This window comes from Mytilus trossulus, chromosome 11 (genome assembly GCF_036588685.1).
Source record: "Mytilus trossulus isolate FHL-02 chromosome 11, PNRI_Mtr1.1.1.hap1, whole genome shotgun sequence".
Lineage (NCBI taxonomy): Eukaryota > Metazoa > Mollusca > Bivalvia > Mytilida > Mytilidae > Mytilus > Mytilus trossulus.
In genome coordinates this window covers 44,048,310-44,064,655 of record NC_086383.1, presented here as the reverse complement: position 1 = coordinate 44,064,655, position 16,346 = coordinate 44,048,310, and the positions used below count along the sequence as shown (strand labels likewise).

At 32.1% G+C, this 16,346-nt stretch overlaps 1 long non-coding RNA gene across 1 annotated transcript; it reads right to left on the bottom strand.

The window, feature by feature from the left end:
- Positions 1–9,520: 9,520 nt before the first annotated feature.
- On the bottom strand, positions 9,521–14,165 carry LOC134690393 (uncharacterized). The gene is made up of 3 exons (XR_010101922.1): positions 14,064–14,165; positions 11,278–11,406; positions 9,521–9,642 (listed from the first exon to the last, which is right to left on the bottom strand). It is a non-coding gene; the product is annotated as an uncharacterized LOC134690393 (long non-coding RNA).
- Positions 14,166–16,346: the final 2,181 nt, after the last annotated feature.

Below are 16,346 nucleotides of genomic sequence, written 5' to 3'. Positions count from 1 at the left end.
GTTTCGCATAATCGGTTTAGGAAGCCTTAATACATATGTTTACGTTTATGAGATCAAACATTTTATTTCATGTTTCAAGTTCACTTTTTAATTATCGAATTATTTATTAATCTATTTATCAGTTTTTCGTGTAGTGTGAATTCATTATTTTTCAATTGATTTCAATGTTCGTGGGTTTGGTTGGTACAGGTGAACCACTAATCCGAATGTTTAACCAATTACAAATTTTATATAGGCTTTGTATGTAGAGGTAGAAAAAACAACTATATCAAAACACCACAAAAATCGTTACCAACGAATTTGTAAAATTGAATAATCCGTGTGATCATCTTTTTTATTTTAACTATTTTAAAGAAGTTAAGGTTAAGGTCAAGGAACAGTAAATGGGCCATGTCGCAGATTTTGCTAAAAATTTGCATACAACCTTGGCTCGTTGAACTGCAACTGAAAATCGAAAAAATAATACATTTATCTCTTTTATTATCTGAAAAATTGCAGATTGATTTCTTTTTATATGGGTGAATATTTGTATAGAAAGCACATAAAACCGGCGAAATATCTTCTAAAATTTGTCTTAAAATCGCCAAATCTCTAATTCCACTCCATAGATTTTTCTTAAAAACTCAATATTGTTGACACATAAATTTCTGTTCTAATGATTTAAAATAATCATAAGGTCACCGACTTCGTTTTTTTTGTCTTATAATCAATTTGTTACCTTGTTGGTAGTGAAAAACGTCAAAAATCAACGTTTTACCGCCTGCAACGCGATAACGTTTCGATCATTTCGACGTTTTGTTGGATTTTGTCACAAAAAAACGCAACTTTAAATGAGGTATACCGTAAAAACGAAGTCGGTGACCCTATCTTTATTTTGCATCATTATAAAGAAAATTTATGTATCAACAACATATAGTTTGTTTAGAAAAATCTTTAGAGTAGAATTAGAGATTTTGAGATTTTAAGACAAATTTTAGAAGGGTTTTCGCCGATTTTATGTTCTGTCTATGCAAATGTTCACCCATTTTGTAAGAATTCAATCAGTAATATTTCAAATGATAATTGAGATAAATGCAATATTTTTTCGATTTTCATTTGAAGATCAGCTGGCCAGAGTTGTATGCCAAATTTTACTAAAATCTGTGACATAGCCCATTTACTGTAACTTGACCTTAAGTCAATGTCATTATCTTTTAAAACGCATTAAGGGGATTTTAGTTTTGATTTTTTTTTATTCTAGTTTATTCAATTATATGTTTTGGAGGAGTTTAGTATGACGTCCAAAATCACTGAACTAGTTCACATTTTTATACGCCCGTCTTTAAGACGGAACGTTTTATGGTATACCGTTGTCCGTCCGTCCGTCTGTCCGTTCGTCCGTCTGTCCGTCTGTCGTCCACACTTCGGACAATAACTCAAAAACACTTTCACCAATTTCCATGAAACTTAAGTGAATTGTTTATATCTATTGACGAAGGCTCCCTTTCGTTTTTTTTTAATTTCAAATTTTAAGTTTTGGATTTATGTGGCTTTATTTATAAAAAAAGGGGGATTTTCAACACTTCGGACAATAACTTAAAAAGGCTTTCACCAATGTCCATGAAACTTTGGTGAAAAGTTTATATCTATTGATGTAAGCTCCCTTTCATTTTTATAAATTTCAGGTTTTAAGTTTTGGATTTATGGGGCTTTATTCATAATAAAAGGGGTGATTTTTAACACTTCGGACAATTACTCAAAAAGGCTTTTACCAATGTCCATGAAACTTTGGTGAATTGTTTATATCTATTGATGTAAGCTACCTTTCAATTTTTATAAATTTCAGATTTTAAGTTTTGGATTGATGGGGCTTTATTCATAATAAAAGGGGTGATTTTTAACACTTCGGACAATAACTCAAAAAGGCTTTCACCAATGTCCATGAAACTTTGGTGAATTGTTTATATCTATTGACATAAGCTTCCTTTCCATTTTTATAAATTTTAGATTTTACGTTTTCTTAAGTAATGAATTTTTGTACTTAAAAAAGAGGGATTTTATGCAACTTTGATGAAACTTTGGTGAATATATTAATGTAACATCCCTTTTGATTTGTATAAATGGGGGGGGGGGGGGGGGGTGTATTTGACAGGGCTCAAACTATTTCTAGTTGATCATATAAATTCATTTAAAGCATAAAAGACAATTTAAAAGAGGAACGGGCGTATCATGCGCTTAAGCGCAGCCCTTTATTGTTTTCGAAGTACGCTTCCGGGTTACAGGATTTTCTTGCTGCGTCGAAATCCCTTTAGGGGCCCTTGGCTGAGATAACTCTTTTCCCTGGTTGTTATCTATTAAACGCATTCCCCATTTCCATTCTCAATTATATCATATTTTTTTTTAAATTTCAGCTCGTCAGATATTATCAACACATTTTTGACAACAGTAAACACTACTTGGTGCAATACCAGTTATGAGAAATCTACAGACGATGTTTTATTTGAGCCATCAAAACAAATTATTGGGACTGTGATATGTGTCGTTTCAATAATTGGTGTAGCTGCTAACCTTATAGTTCTGAAAATGGTAAAAACAAACAGACATCAACTCAATTCCTCTGCTGTCTTCATTCCAATATTAGCAGTTCTAGGATTCGTCGTCTCTGCAATTTTTCTTCCCCTAGATGCGGCTGCAGCTTTAAAAGAGGGAATAGCCTTTAACCAAAGTGAATGCATGTTTTATAAGTTCGTCTTTACCTCAATAGGTTTATTGTTCAGTACTCTGTTAACTGTAATGGTAGTACAGACATACAGACTTATTGTTTGTGTTCATTCTGCGAGAGAAGAATTTGATAGAAGCCGTGTGGCAATAGTGTTGACAGGTTGCATCCTAGTTTGTGGAATTGTTGCAGGTAAGTTTATCTTTTAGACGAAGGAATCGATTTTTAATCAAACTCGTTCTAATAATTGAGGAAGGAAGGGCAACCAAAAGCTGTAAAGTTGCAGAAGGGGAAACAAAACGTATCAAAGTGAAAAGAGGCTAACAACTGTAAAAAAAGACTGCAGCAAATTACATATCCGAGCATTTTTATCCCTATTTAAAACAAATTTCGTTTGGGAAATAAGAAGCATACTTAATGTAAAATCACAAAAATACTGAACTCCAAGGAAAATTCAAAACGTCCCTAATCAAATGGCAGAATCAAATGATAAATCACATCAAACGAATGGACAACAACTGTCGTATTTCTGATTCGATAAAGACATTTTCAAATGTAGAACATGTCGGATTACTGTACAACATTGTCAAGTTTAACTCTCACGATCAAGATAGTCGAAAGATACTATAGTCTAATGTATTAATATAATATCCCTATTAAAACAATTTGTTCTGGAGGTAAGAATTATACTTTTCATTAATGAAATCGTTGTGTTGCGCATGACATTGTCATGTTTCACTCCCACGATAAAAGAGAGTCAAAAGATACCAAAGGTAGATCTTCAATCATTACATTCTTTCTGTGATGCTATAAACGACGAAGCTATTTGTACAATGTTGTGGATATAACAAAACACGTTTGAAATTTCAAAATAATCATAACAAATCTAAATGAACTTAAAGTTCGAATTCTCAAAGCTTTTCATCGTAAAGAACTTTAAGTAAATCCTATTGCAAATATAAAGCATATACTATTATTATATAACATAAATCATTGCTTGCTATTGATGGAATTTTTAGCCATACCATTTGTTGGTGTTACAGACTACTCCCCCTACAGACGACCTTTGCTATGCCATTTAAGATGGATACAATTTGATCATGCTGATGTAGTTTATTTTACCAGTCTAGCAATAGTATTTTTTGTACTCCCGACAATCGTGATTTCAACCTTATACGCTTTAATATATTTGAAGGTAAGAATTTCAGTTTTTTATTATTTGTGTGTTAACAAAATGAAACCGTTTTTATACTGGAAATCGTAACAACACGACTATTTGAATGGCTTCAATGTGTTCAACAAACGAAAAAGTTCCGGGAATTATTTTCCTTTGGCAAGCAAAACATCAAGTAATTTGAAATATTATCAATCGACATGGTGTAATTTAATGCAAGCCTTTTTACCATTTATTAACTTTTTACGGAGGCATAAACTAATCACCGTTTGCCTAAATTAAACGATAGTATGCCATCTTTACATAAAAAATCGTTTTAACATCAAATACTAGATACCAGATAACTGTAACTAGGCCTCGACATATAGGGGAAAATGAGAGGAAATACCAAAAATACAATATAACAAAACGACGTTGACTAAAAATAGGCATAAGATAGGCTAAAATAAGATGTCATGCAGGCATACCATTCTATATAACGGAATCATTATCACCGGGCAACTCAAAAACGTACTCACTATAGTGGTTAAAGACCAAGTTTCTAACGGAGAATGGCAAGTTGCAGCAGTACTAGAGGCATCCACTACAATATTGACTTCTTGTTATGTTAAGCTTCTGCAAAATGACTAATACTACTTCTTATAGCTTTTAGTAGGAACATTACCAATTTTTACACGTAATACCTGTACATGTATGAAGTATTTCTTTTATTATGTCTAATAATTATGTAAATGTCGTTCATATCAATTAATTCGTTTTTCAGACCACAAAATCTTTACTGAAATCTTCCTCTTCAACAAGGAGTAAACATCGGCATATCTTCATGTTAAAGACTTTCCTTATCATCACAGGTACTGCTTAATTTTTAATTTTTGTATATTATTTATTCAAAACTCAAATTATTTGCTTTGTGGACTTAGTCAGATTAATTTATTAAATATCTACGTAAATTCCAATTCTTTTTAGCACGTTTTGGGAGTGGCTTCCAACTTTAAATCACTTGTAACAGAATTTTAGTCTAGAATGTCATTTTCATAATAAAATGACACAAAAAATGTTGAATTGAAAAAAAAGTTAAGGTTAACATTCCGACGTTAGTTTTGACATATGAGTTTGAACGTGTAAATTTGTATCTTTCACGTATCTATTGTTAAGAACATACGGTATCATTATTAGATGATTGTAAAATCTTTACTGTGTTGATATATGACTTGCAGCCAAGCGAGCACTGTTCAGTAGTTTTAATGCTTGTGCTTTGAACAGATGAATGATAACTTCTGAACAATCAGAACAACATGTGCCGAGCTATATAGCTGATAGCTTTCCATCAAGTGTTCTGACAAAGATTTACTCTATCCGTTCACTTTTTGAGTTTAAACAAATTTTACATGTTTAACATAATTATGTGGATTTTGCAATTTATGATATTGACTTGACATATGTAGGAGGAAAATATTGTTATAAGTTGATCATATATAATAGCATTGAGATTAAATGATAATAGTTATCAAAGGTACACATGTACCAAGCTTATAATGTAATACACCAGACGCACGTTTCGTCTACACAAGACTCGCTAATGACGCAAAGATAAAAAAAAAAAAAAAGATAGGAAGCCACAAGTACAAAGTTAAAGGGCATTTAGGGCCTAAAATTCCAAAAAGATGTGCCAAATACGGCTAAGGTGATCTATACCTGGGATACAACAATCCTTAATCATATTTTTTTAAAATTTATTTCAGTTGCCTTTATACTGACTTGGTCTCCCTATGTGATATGCATTGCTTTGGATTTAAATGGAGTTGATTATCATTCGTATTCCCTTTTGATTTATCTTATATGTTCAATGATAGCTAAAGTGTCTCTCAGTTGGATTCCTGTCATATTTGCTATACGTCACAGCCATTATAAGAATCAATTACACCTTCTTAAAGATGGTGTGATTGAAAAAGTTGGACAGCTCACCATGTCCTCAGCAGAGTACATACTGCATAGTACAGATAGAGCTGTTGATGGGGAAATTGCAGTAGAAATGGATTTGGTTCCTTCCAAACCAGTTCTTTTATCGTACAGTACATCAGATGATGCTTTGTGAATGAAAATACATGCGTCAATTTTGTTCAGATTCTATTGTGCTGTCGGAAAACTGGTCTTTCCTTCACTGTTTACTTCGATGTTATATATTTTGTTTAAATACATCAAAGAAATTGACCGCATGCTGTGTAATAATAGTGACTTGTACTTTTGACCCAAATGTTTGAGTCAATTTACATTATTTGTATTGCACTGCCAAGGATGAATCGTCGTTTTAATATATGAAGAGGTTGTTGTTCGTCTCTTTTTTTTACTTTTAAATACATATTCTTACATATGTATTAGCGGACTAGTGTTGTGTCAAAGAACAAAAAAGAAAGATTCGAATTTTAATTGAAATCTTTGAATCAATAGTTTGGGTCATCTCATTTTAATTTCAAAATCTAAGGGAAGGTTGAGCAGCAAACATGTATTACCCCGTAACATTCTGTATATGCATGTCCCAAATAAAAGATAAAAAGTCGACCTTGTTATAAATATTCCGTATCATTTTCACAAATTAAACAGGATGATCTTGAAGTAAAGAAAAATGTAAAGAAAAAAGTAAAGTCACAAAAAATACTGAACTCCGAGGAAAATTCTAAACGGAAAGTCCTTAAATGGCAAAGAAAACGAATTAATAACAACTGTCATATTTCGGACTTGGTACAAACATTCTCTTATGCAGACAATGGTGGACTAAACCAGATTTTATAGCTAACTAAACCTCTCACCTGTGTGACAGTCACATCAAACTCCATTATATTAACCACGAAGCGTGAACAAAACAAACAGACATAATAGGTAAAAAAGTTCAAAACAGGGGTACATCAATCAAAATTGTGTTTGAATCTTAATCACTATACAACAAACAGATATGTACCAAAGATGGACAAATATGAATATATGAAATTTATCATTGCTTTTTTGTTATACGATTTTTTTATCTAGATTTTGTCGAATGAAGTTGTTTATAATCTATTTACGTGATCTAGTGGTCTTTTTTTTGTGTTTGTATATTTCTAATCTCAACTATGTTTGGTAATATCATTTGGTTTATCTCCGTATTTATACATCCCGCGAATGCGTTATAGTGCTGGAGCATTATTTTGAATTCTTGTTTTTATTATCGCTTTCTCTATACAGTGTCTACATGACATTTTTTTTTCTCTTTTGACAAAGATGTTTGATTTATATAAAGATTACAACACAATATTGACAGATGTTCCCACATGTTTGACATTCTTAAATATTATATATGTTTTTATTTTACTCACATATTGTCGGCAACAGAAAGTAGTTGTATGAAATTGTCATACAAGTGAGCTACAATGTAGCTATAAAACCAGGTTTATTTCCACCCCCTTTTTTTAACACGTTTTAAATGTCTTCAAGTCGTTGTTAAGCATGTAAAAAAACTTTAAGTGTTGTATTTTCATTGGAATTCCTTTTGTTTTTTTTTACATTTTATCTGATTTATCTGATCGAATTGATTAATTTTTTGAATTTAGATTATGATAAATCAGATAACCCACGAGTATTTAATTTACTATTCTTCCCTTCTCTCTGAGTCTCCCTCACATTAAATTTGGCCGCTATCTAAGTGTAGTTATACTGGTAAAATTGCCAAGTTGAGTTTGACAAACGTACTTATCTGAAAACCAGTAGTTAAACAAAAGAAACTACCTATAAGTATTTGATTTCTTCATAAAAAAGGCGTGGTTAGTGAAACAGCAGCACTTACCATGTGCAACAAATATCAACTATAAAAAAGTGACTCCGACGCACAAAATAGTTTCTTTAGTTAAAGAAAGAGATACCACGGGGACAATGTCAAATATCTGAGTCTTTCTGTATTGATCATTTATTATTTTGGAAGATACAAGTTCATAATTTCAAACGGCATCTTTAAAGATAACGATTTCAAAGAAAAGTAGTCCGCAAGTCAAATTAATCAGAGTGTACGAATGTGTTTTGCAGAAATGTAGAAATAATGTCCTTATGTCTGTCTGTCTTTATTCTTTAAATATTTTTTTTAGCAACAAGGTTTATAAGTAGTGCAGTCATGGCTGTGGATGCATTTATATCTGAACTGGTTATCTGTCCTTGTTTTAAAGAAGATTTAATAAAATTAAAAGCAAAGGGAAAATTTCAGTTTAAAAACCCAGCTACATTTGGTAACAAAAAAACCCATTACTTTCATCTTCCTTTTCTGTTCGGTAAAATTAAAAAAAGATCTGAAATCTAGAATTGATACTATACATTTGTAGAAGAGCATGTAGTTAAGGAACACAATAAGATAAAAGTATTGAAAGGTTATGACACTCCTTTTTTGAGATATATATTATATTATAAAAAATGGAAGGAAAAGGCTGACTCGACTTTAAACTACTCATAAATTAACATTATTTGGTCTCAAGTCGAACGAAAGTAAATTTAGATTTTGCATAAATTTGATAACGACCTTTTATGATGTATTGACGTATTCTGTAAAAAAAAAAGTGAGTAGTATGGGGCAAAATATTTTACCCTGTAACGTATGAACCCCCCCCCCCCCCAAAAAAAAAAATAAATAAAAATAAACCCCAACAAAACAAAAAACAAAACCCCAACAAACCCCAAAGAGTCAAAACATCTTGACAACAATTCGTAAACCTGACATTACTACAGCCTTAACAGTTTTAATTATAATCACGTCTATTCGTCAGTGCCTTATCTCTTTTGGTGAAACATAATTTTCGTCACGTGGAATAACTATTGTATTATCTAATTCATCCAATGGGTCATAAACTCTGACTTTAATAATATGAGAATTATAATAGAAATTGGACTACTATGATATCCATTTGACGTGTCTATGTACTTATACATTCCGTCATTATTTTAGTGTGTGATGGTTAAATTTTTGTATTCTTGTCTTCTTACATCGTTTGGTTTGTTCGCATATCGTTATCAGACCATATAATGGAATTGTATGTAACTGCCACACAAGTGAGAATTTAATCTACCTATAAAACCAGGTTTAATCCATTATTTTCTACATAAGAAAATGCCTGAACCAAGTCAGGAATACGACAATTATTGTTCATTCGTTTGATTTGTTTGAGCTTTAGATTTTTTCATGTGATTAAATTAAAAGACTGTCCGTTTTGAATTACTTTCCCGCGGAGTTTGGTTTGTCTTTTGTTATAACTTTTTATTTGCCAACAAGACTAGCGAAATGTACATGTGATCCATTGTGATTAGTTTTTTTCTAATGAGATTATACATGCCTTTTTCTTGTCCTTATGTTGATGTTGTTTTTGTCACAAATCGTATACGTTAGTTTATATGGCAATAAAAAGTTTGAATTGATTTGAAAAAAAGTACACTGTCAAAATACAAATTTTAAGATAGAGTTATCTTTCTTTATCAATCTATTACAAAGAGTTACCTCAATTCTAATACACGACCGTTACCAGTCACAACGTTCGGGTGACTCTTCAGTTTTAGTCTGTTGCTAAATATCAACTGGTAATATATTATTGACAGCAAACAAAGTATGGTAACATGGGGGAATGTTGAAAAACGATACGTAGAATATTATATATTTATTTGCCAAGACCGAATAAACATTTGCAACTTCCATCTATACAGTGAGCCTGGTGACGGTCCCTACATTTAACTCTGCTTGAACATTCAGAGGCGCTTGAACATGCTAAAACGAGAAAAAACAAAACGATGTGGTTGTATAAGGTTGAGTTATGTGTTTAAAGAAGAGGCACTGGAAAATGATAAAACAAGAAAAACAAAACGATGCATTTGGGTAAAGTCATTGGTTAAAAGAAGAGGCACTGGAAAATGCTAAAACAAGAAAAACAAAACGATGCATTTGGGTAAAGTCATTGGTTAAAAGAAGAGGCACTGGAAAATGCTAAAACAAGAAAAATAAAACGATGCATTTGGGTAAAGTCATTGGTTAAAAGAAGAGGCACTGGAAAATGCTAAAACAAGAAAAAACAAAACGATGCATTTTGTTGAAGTCATTTGTTTAAAGAAAGAAGCACTGGAAAATGATAAAACAAGAAAACAAAACGATGCATTTCGGTAAATTTTCATGTATAAGGGTATGAGATTTCTTATTGATTAAACTTTCATAAAATCAATGACAACTTATTAACTAGTTAATTTAAGTTATTTTTATATAATTATTTGAATTATATACAATATACGAGTAGATAGTTATTTCTGGACGCCCGAATAACAATACATTCTACAAAATGTCTATCACTGAGTTGTTACGGAACTAATTCCATGCTTGTTTGATTGATTGATTTATTTGTGGCTGCTGAACGTTCAGTGACAATATAAATTAGCTGCAAGATTGGTGCTTCATGATAATTGATAGGAATTCGGTACAATTAGAAAAACGCGGGTAACAATATACCGATTAAGGACAGAACTAATTTCGTCAAAACTCAATCCATAGGTAATCTACTAATCCCTCACAGAGTTACACATGTATAGTAATGTTTATTAACTCAAAGAAAGAGTGGGACTTACCCGCTACGAAATATGTAACGGGACGTCCCCATTCTAACCGGGCGTACATGAAGATATAGGTGGATGTGGTACAAAATGTATGAGATATATGGAATGTGACATCCCCATTCCAACCTGTCGTGTGTATGCATTAAACACCCACAAAAGCCATACAGACACTTAACTTTATGATAAAATTGAGAATTGAAATAGGGAATTTGGCAAAGAGAAAACAACCCGACAATAAAGCAGACCACAAAATATTTCACAGTCGAACGGAATCAGGGGACATATGCCAACATTTGCATTCAACAGTCAACCCTTGGGAATGACTGCTAATAAGTACACTTGAAATTTACACATGAAGAACATTGTCCTAAACATGCATGAAATATTACCCACTGGACGATCGGCAACCGACAATCAATCAATCACAGCCACAATCATGAGGAACAAAGGCCAAAAGTAGAATGCCTAGTTCATTCGGTTTAGATTGTGTACTATTTCATTTAACAATTTAATTTTCAACTCCCTTTTGAGAAAAGGTCGATTTAGATGAACATTATTAAGTTTGAAGTGATACGTACACCATTGTATATCTAAGCTCAACATGATTGATCATAATTTAAGCAAATACAGAAATTGAAAACTATAGGTCACTGTACGGCCTTCAACAATGAACAAAGTTCATACTGCATAGTCAGCTATAAAAGGTCACGGACTGACAATGTAAAACTAATCAAACGAGAAAACCAACGGCCTTATTTATGTAAATAACATTACTTCCGGTCTAAAAGAATTTAAAACTTACTGTTTCCGGTCTGGCCGTTTGCGTCACATGTACACACGTGGTTATGACAAGCGATGTGGGAAACGTTTGTATCGCAGTTCTCAAACATACAGTCAGATGATTGTTTACATTGCTCAGCAACAGCAACAGCTACAAAATATAATGTAACAATGAGTTTTAACACTTATTTGATTTGCATATTATTTTTCATAGGCAGATCCAGGGGGAGGGGGCAGCTCTCCTCTTTTGTGGGAAAAACATGGTTAATTATATTGGGAATCACTGAAGCTTGCCTGGAGCAGACCCCTACTAGTTAAGTAATCAGTGCATACACACCCTTTATAAAAATGTCTGGATACGCCATTTTTCATATACCCGAAGTTGATTGGTCAGTCAGAATTTGATTCTTTACCCTTCTATAGACCATGTTGCCGAAACTAATTTCATTACACACATGTATTTAAACATTGTCAATTTTATGCGCGATATATAGGAATGAATTCCTTTGGTTTTAAGAAAGTTGAAATGTCTATAGAAGAAAACAAAAACTATCTTTAAAAAAGATATCCAACGTATTAAAATTTGAGTATATGTTTAAAACTATCATTTCGATAACCTTCAAAAGCACAATGACTTAATGATGCAGGACCTCTTTAATTAAATCTCCATCTGAATGTAACTACAAGAAATTCTTTACTAAGTCTGGTTATTTCTGGTTATATTAAGGCAATAATATATAACAATATTGTAACGACACTTAAAAATTTCATTTGTCAAAAAAATCAGTGCAAATAACAAGAAGAATTACCAACAAAAGAACGTTACAAATTGTTTTGTGAATATTCCAATTATATTCAAATAAGTGTCTCTGCTTATGTTCAGTATTCTCGGTTCTCGTAAATCACCAAAACCCTGCGAAAATCTCACATGCGTAGGTGCGTTCTAAAAGTCATGTACGTTCGTACAACAAAGTTTACATTAAAATTTATATAATTGTCCCGAATAAACAGGTGTCATGGAGGCAAAAAGCTATTGGAGAAACAATTATTTTAAAAATACAAAAAATGTATAAATCTTTCTAAGGTCTAGTTCAAATATTTACAGTTTTTCACTTGCTTCCCATCACGATTTAATTAACGAGACGTTTTTCCAAACACAACCAAATCACCCATCATGACAACACTTTGTTCAATCATAGAAAGGATTTTTGAGCATGCGTATTCTGTTGCCATAGTTAAGCGTCCTTAAGTTCAAAGGGCAGAAACCGAAACTATACCGACTTCATCGGAAAAAATAGAGTTATACAGATTAAATAGGTTTTTCTAGTAGTTATTGAAATATAAACTTGGCCACTGACCCACATAAAAAGTCAGTCAGATTTTTTCTTACTAAGTTGTGAAGTTATCGGCCAATTTGTCCATCCAAAAACACTATTCTAACATGACGTCCTTCAAACGCTTTGAGTACACACCCGTGGTAAAATATGAATATATTGCATTGGCTGTTCCGATCGTACTCCCACGTCATATGTTTTTTTATGAATGAAGTACCCGACGTCATAGAATGATGACGTTATAATTTAAGCATTTTACGGGAAAATACACGCTTTTGATACCGAAAAACATCACAACAAGGAAACGTTAACAAACGATGCTAGAATGTGGTATAAACCCATTTTTTTTATATGCATAGAACAAATATATAAGTTATCATTAAAATTCATCCAAATGTATATAAATAAGTTTTGTGAATAGTTTGAGCATGTCACTTATTCTGTTTGCTCTGTTCTTTTACGCCAATCTAAAAGTGCGTTAATTTATGGGAACGGCAAAAAATGGCCTCCACCTAGAGCGCTTCGATTAAAAAAAATTGCCGTATTTGTCCTATTAGAATCGAAATAATTCATGGGGGCTTGAATATATCTAGATTTTACCACGGGTTGTCCCTTTATGCCGATATTTTACCCCTCGCTATCGCTCAGGGTAAAATATTTGTCATAAAGGGCCAACCCGTGGTAAAATAACGATATATTCAAGCCCCCATGAATTATTTCTTAAGTAAATTTTGTTTCAAATCCTCTAATAAACTAACAGTTGAAAGGGAGCATGAATAAAAATTCAATTTGCTTGTTGGTTCCATTTCTTGTCGTTTAATACATGTATACGGACACAAAACAAGAATGAAAAATCCATGTAATATGTCGAGATGATACTGAGAAGACAATCAATCAATATTGAAATGATTTTTTACGGCAACAACACATTACACTGTGCGCACATTTTATTACATTGTACAAGCGACAAGCATTTTAAATGCTTTTATTTTAATTACTTTTATCGCATGTACGTACATGTATGGAACTATCAAAAATGTCACGTTAGTTGTTTTTTAATGACATTAAATAATAAAAAGCATTATGAATTCTGACCGTTAATGGGTTTGTTCCGTAAAGGGGTGGAAACCTTTGTTTTTTTATTCTCACATCTTTTTTCTATCGTAGCGTTTATCCTGCCGGAGCCTCCCTGCCTGGTACTATCTATTTTAAGAACATGCTTCTGTACAAAATATAATACCATACGTATAAAAAAGAAGATGTGGTATGATTGCCAATGAGACAACTATTTACAAAAGACCAAAATGACATAAACATTACCAACTATAGGTCACCGTACGGCCGTCAACAATGTGCAAAGCCCATACCGCATAGTCAGCTATAAAAGGCCCCGATAAGACAATGTAAAACAATTCAAACGAGAAAACTAACGTGTTTGTTTTTTATGGAAAGCAACTAAAAATTAATTTCACACTTGCCTACTACTACTGCAAAAACTATCAGCAATTTCATTTTTGGAGATTCTTGTTGATATCAATTACAAAGAATGACCACTAGACAAGGCACTGTATATTTATACATGATACATATTACTATAAATAGAAATATTATAGAATGATAAGGCATGGTCAGTGTGAAAGTTGGACATGAATTTCTAATTCATCTGTGACCCAATTCTCATAACCCCCAGTAACAATACGCAACGGTTGTTTACTACTAAACGAGTCTAGCTAGAATACATACAATTTCTTAAAATTATGTTACTTCGTACAATAAAGTTTTCCAAATATTCTGTTTTTTTCTGCTTTTAGTACTGACAAGAAAAGAAAAAGATCTTGCATGCTTTATAATGCTTTTATATTCTGATGTTGCTCTGATACCCCATTGTACAAGGTTAGGGGAAGGATTTGTTACCAGGAAACCTCACCATATTCAATATGTGCGTCGGTAGCCTGCAATTCAGTGGTTGAATTTTGTTGCTGAATATGATATTAATTTTTCGTTCATCATTTTGTACATAAACTCAACCATCACCTTTTTCATTTTTAGGACAATTAATAGCTGACTATGCGGTATGGGCTTTGATCATTCTTTAATTGGTCATTTCTATTTCATTTGGTCTAGATTTCTTGTGGACAGTGGTATCATTGCAGGACAATCATACCACATCTTCTTACTTTATATAAAAAAACATGTATCAATACAAATCTTTTCAAAAGACCTACTATAAAATAATTTGTATCATTGAAACATATTATAAACTATTTTTCTTTCCTTGTAATTTTAAAACAACCAAATAAGGATATTTCCAGATAAGTGTGTGATAAACGTGAATTTCAGTGACATTAAGAGACGAATTCTCTTTGAAAACATCACATATACCCTACCACCAACAGTTAAGATCATAATGTTGTTTAGTGGTCCAAAATAACCCATTAGAATGTTCATCAATTTCAAAAAAGGGTTTTCCATTTGATTTCCGCAAACTCCAAAATTTTTCCTAGCAATCAGGCACCATTACTCTGAAATGAAATGAAACTCAAATTGCATCTGACAAATGTTTTCAGTGCTTCAAAACAGTACATTTTCTCATGTATATATTTCCAACAATGAAATACCACATAGTTCTCAACAGTAAAACAAATTTCTAAAATAAAAGTGAAAACGACGAAATTGAAATCGAAATTTTTATTGTCATTTCAATTTATTTACAAAAAAGCTGTTTTCTCTTTTTTATTTTAGGGAAAAAGTGACTGATAGACTGACGGACCGACATGCTGTAAACCAACTTATTTTAGCGGATACTTTATTTCGCGTTTATCTCTAGCTAGTCTACTTCACGGCGATTTAATTTCGCGATTTTCTAATTAACTTGATGTAGTTTAATGGAAACATCAAAGTTATACATTTTCGCGACGATTTAATTTTGCGTTATTTTTCTACTCGCGAAAGTCGCGAAAATTAATCGCTCGCGAAATTAAGTTGGTTTACAGTAATGATTCCTTCATGTCCCGACTCTTTCGAGCTTGGTATATAAACATTGTACAAGGGGAGTACATAAATGTATAGCTTTACAACATTAGTCAACAAATCGTGATTACTGCAGATGAGAAATTTGTAGATAAAATATTCCCCAAAGGACCATCGATGTTGTGTTAGACTTGAGACGTGACGTCATTTGTCATATATTTTAAATAGATCAAACACATTTCAGTTTGCTTATTTAAAAGAAAAGATAAACACATTTCAAATATATATTTAACAAAGTAAAGTTTTTTTTTAATTTCTAACTGGCAGTGCATGAAATAATTATATAAATATTTCCATCCACAAATTCTTAACTTTATTCATTAAATATTAAAAGACATTTCGTGATTGTGTACATTGATTTCATAATGTAAAGGGTATATTTTGTTTAAAAGGAAATTTACAATCATACAATGTACATCTATAATTTCTTTTTGTTTGATCTACTGAAAAGCTATCGCGCATGTCCGCATTATCATTACGACATACGTAGAAATTTGTCATGTCTCCCCTCCGTTTATAAAATCATAAAGTGAAACGGTCTTTTTAAACACCAACACAAAGACTTACCCAGTCGAACAATATATCGCATCGAAGTCTTTCAAATATTATTTCGTCTTTATTAACTAGTATATAATCAAATCTTTGTACAACGTTTAATATATATATTCCTATTTACAATTTTATTTAATATGACTTTTTTTTCTTTTTAAACTTTCATAACCTATAC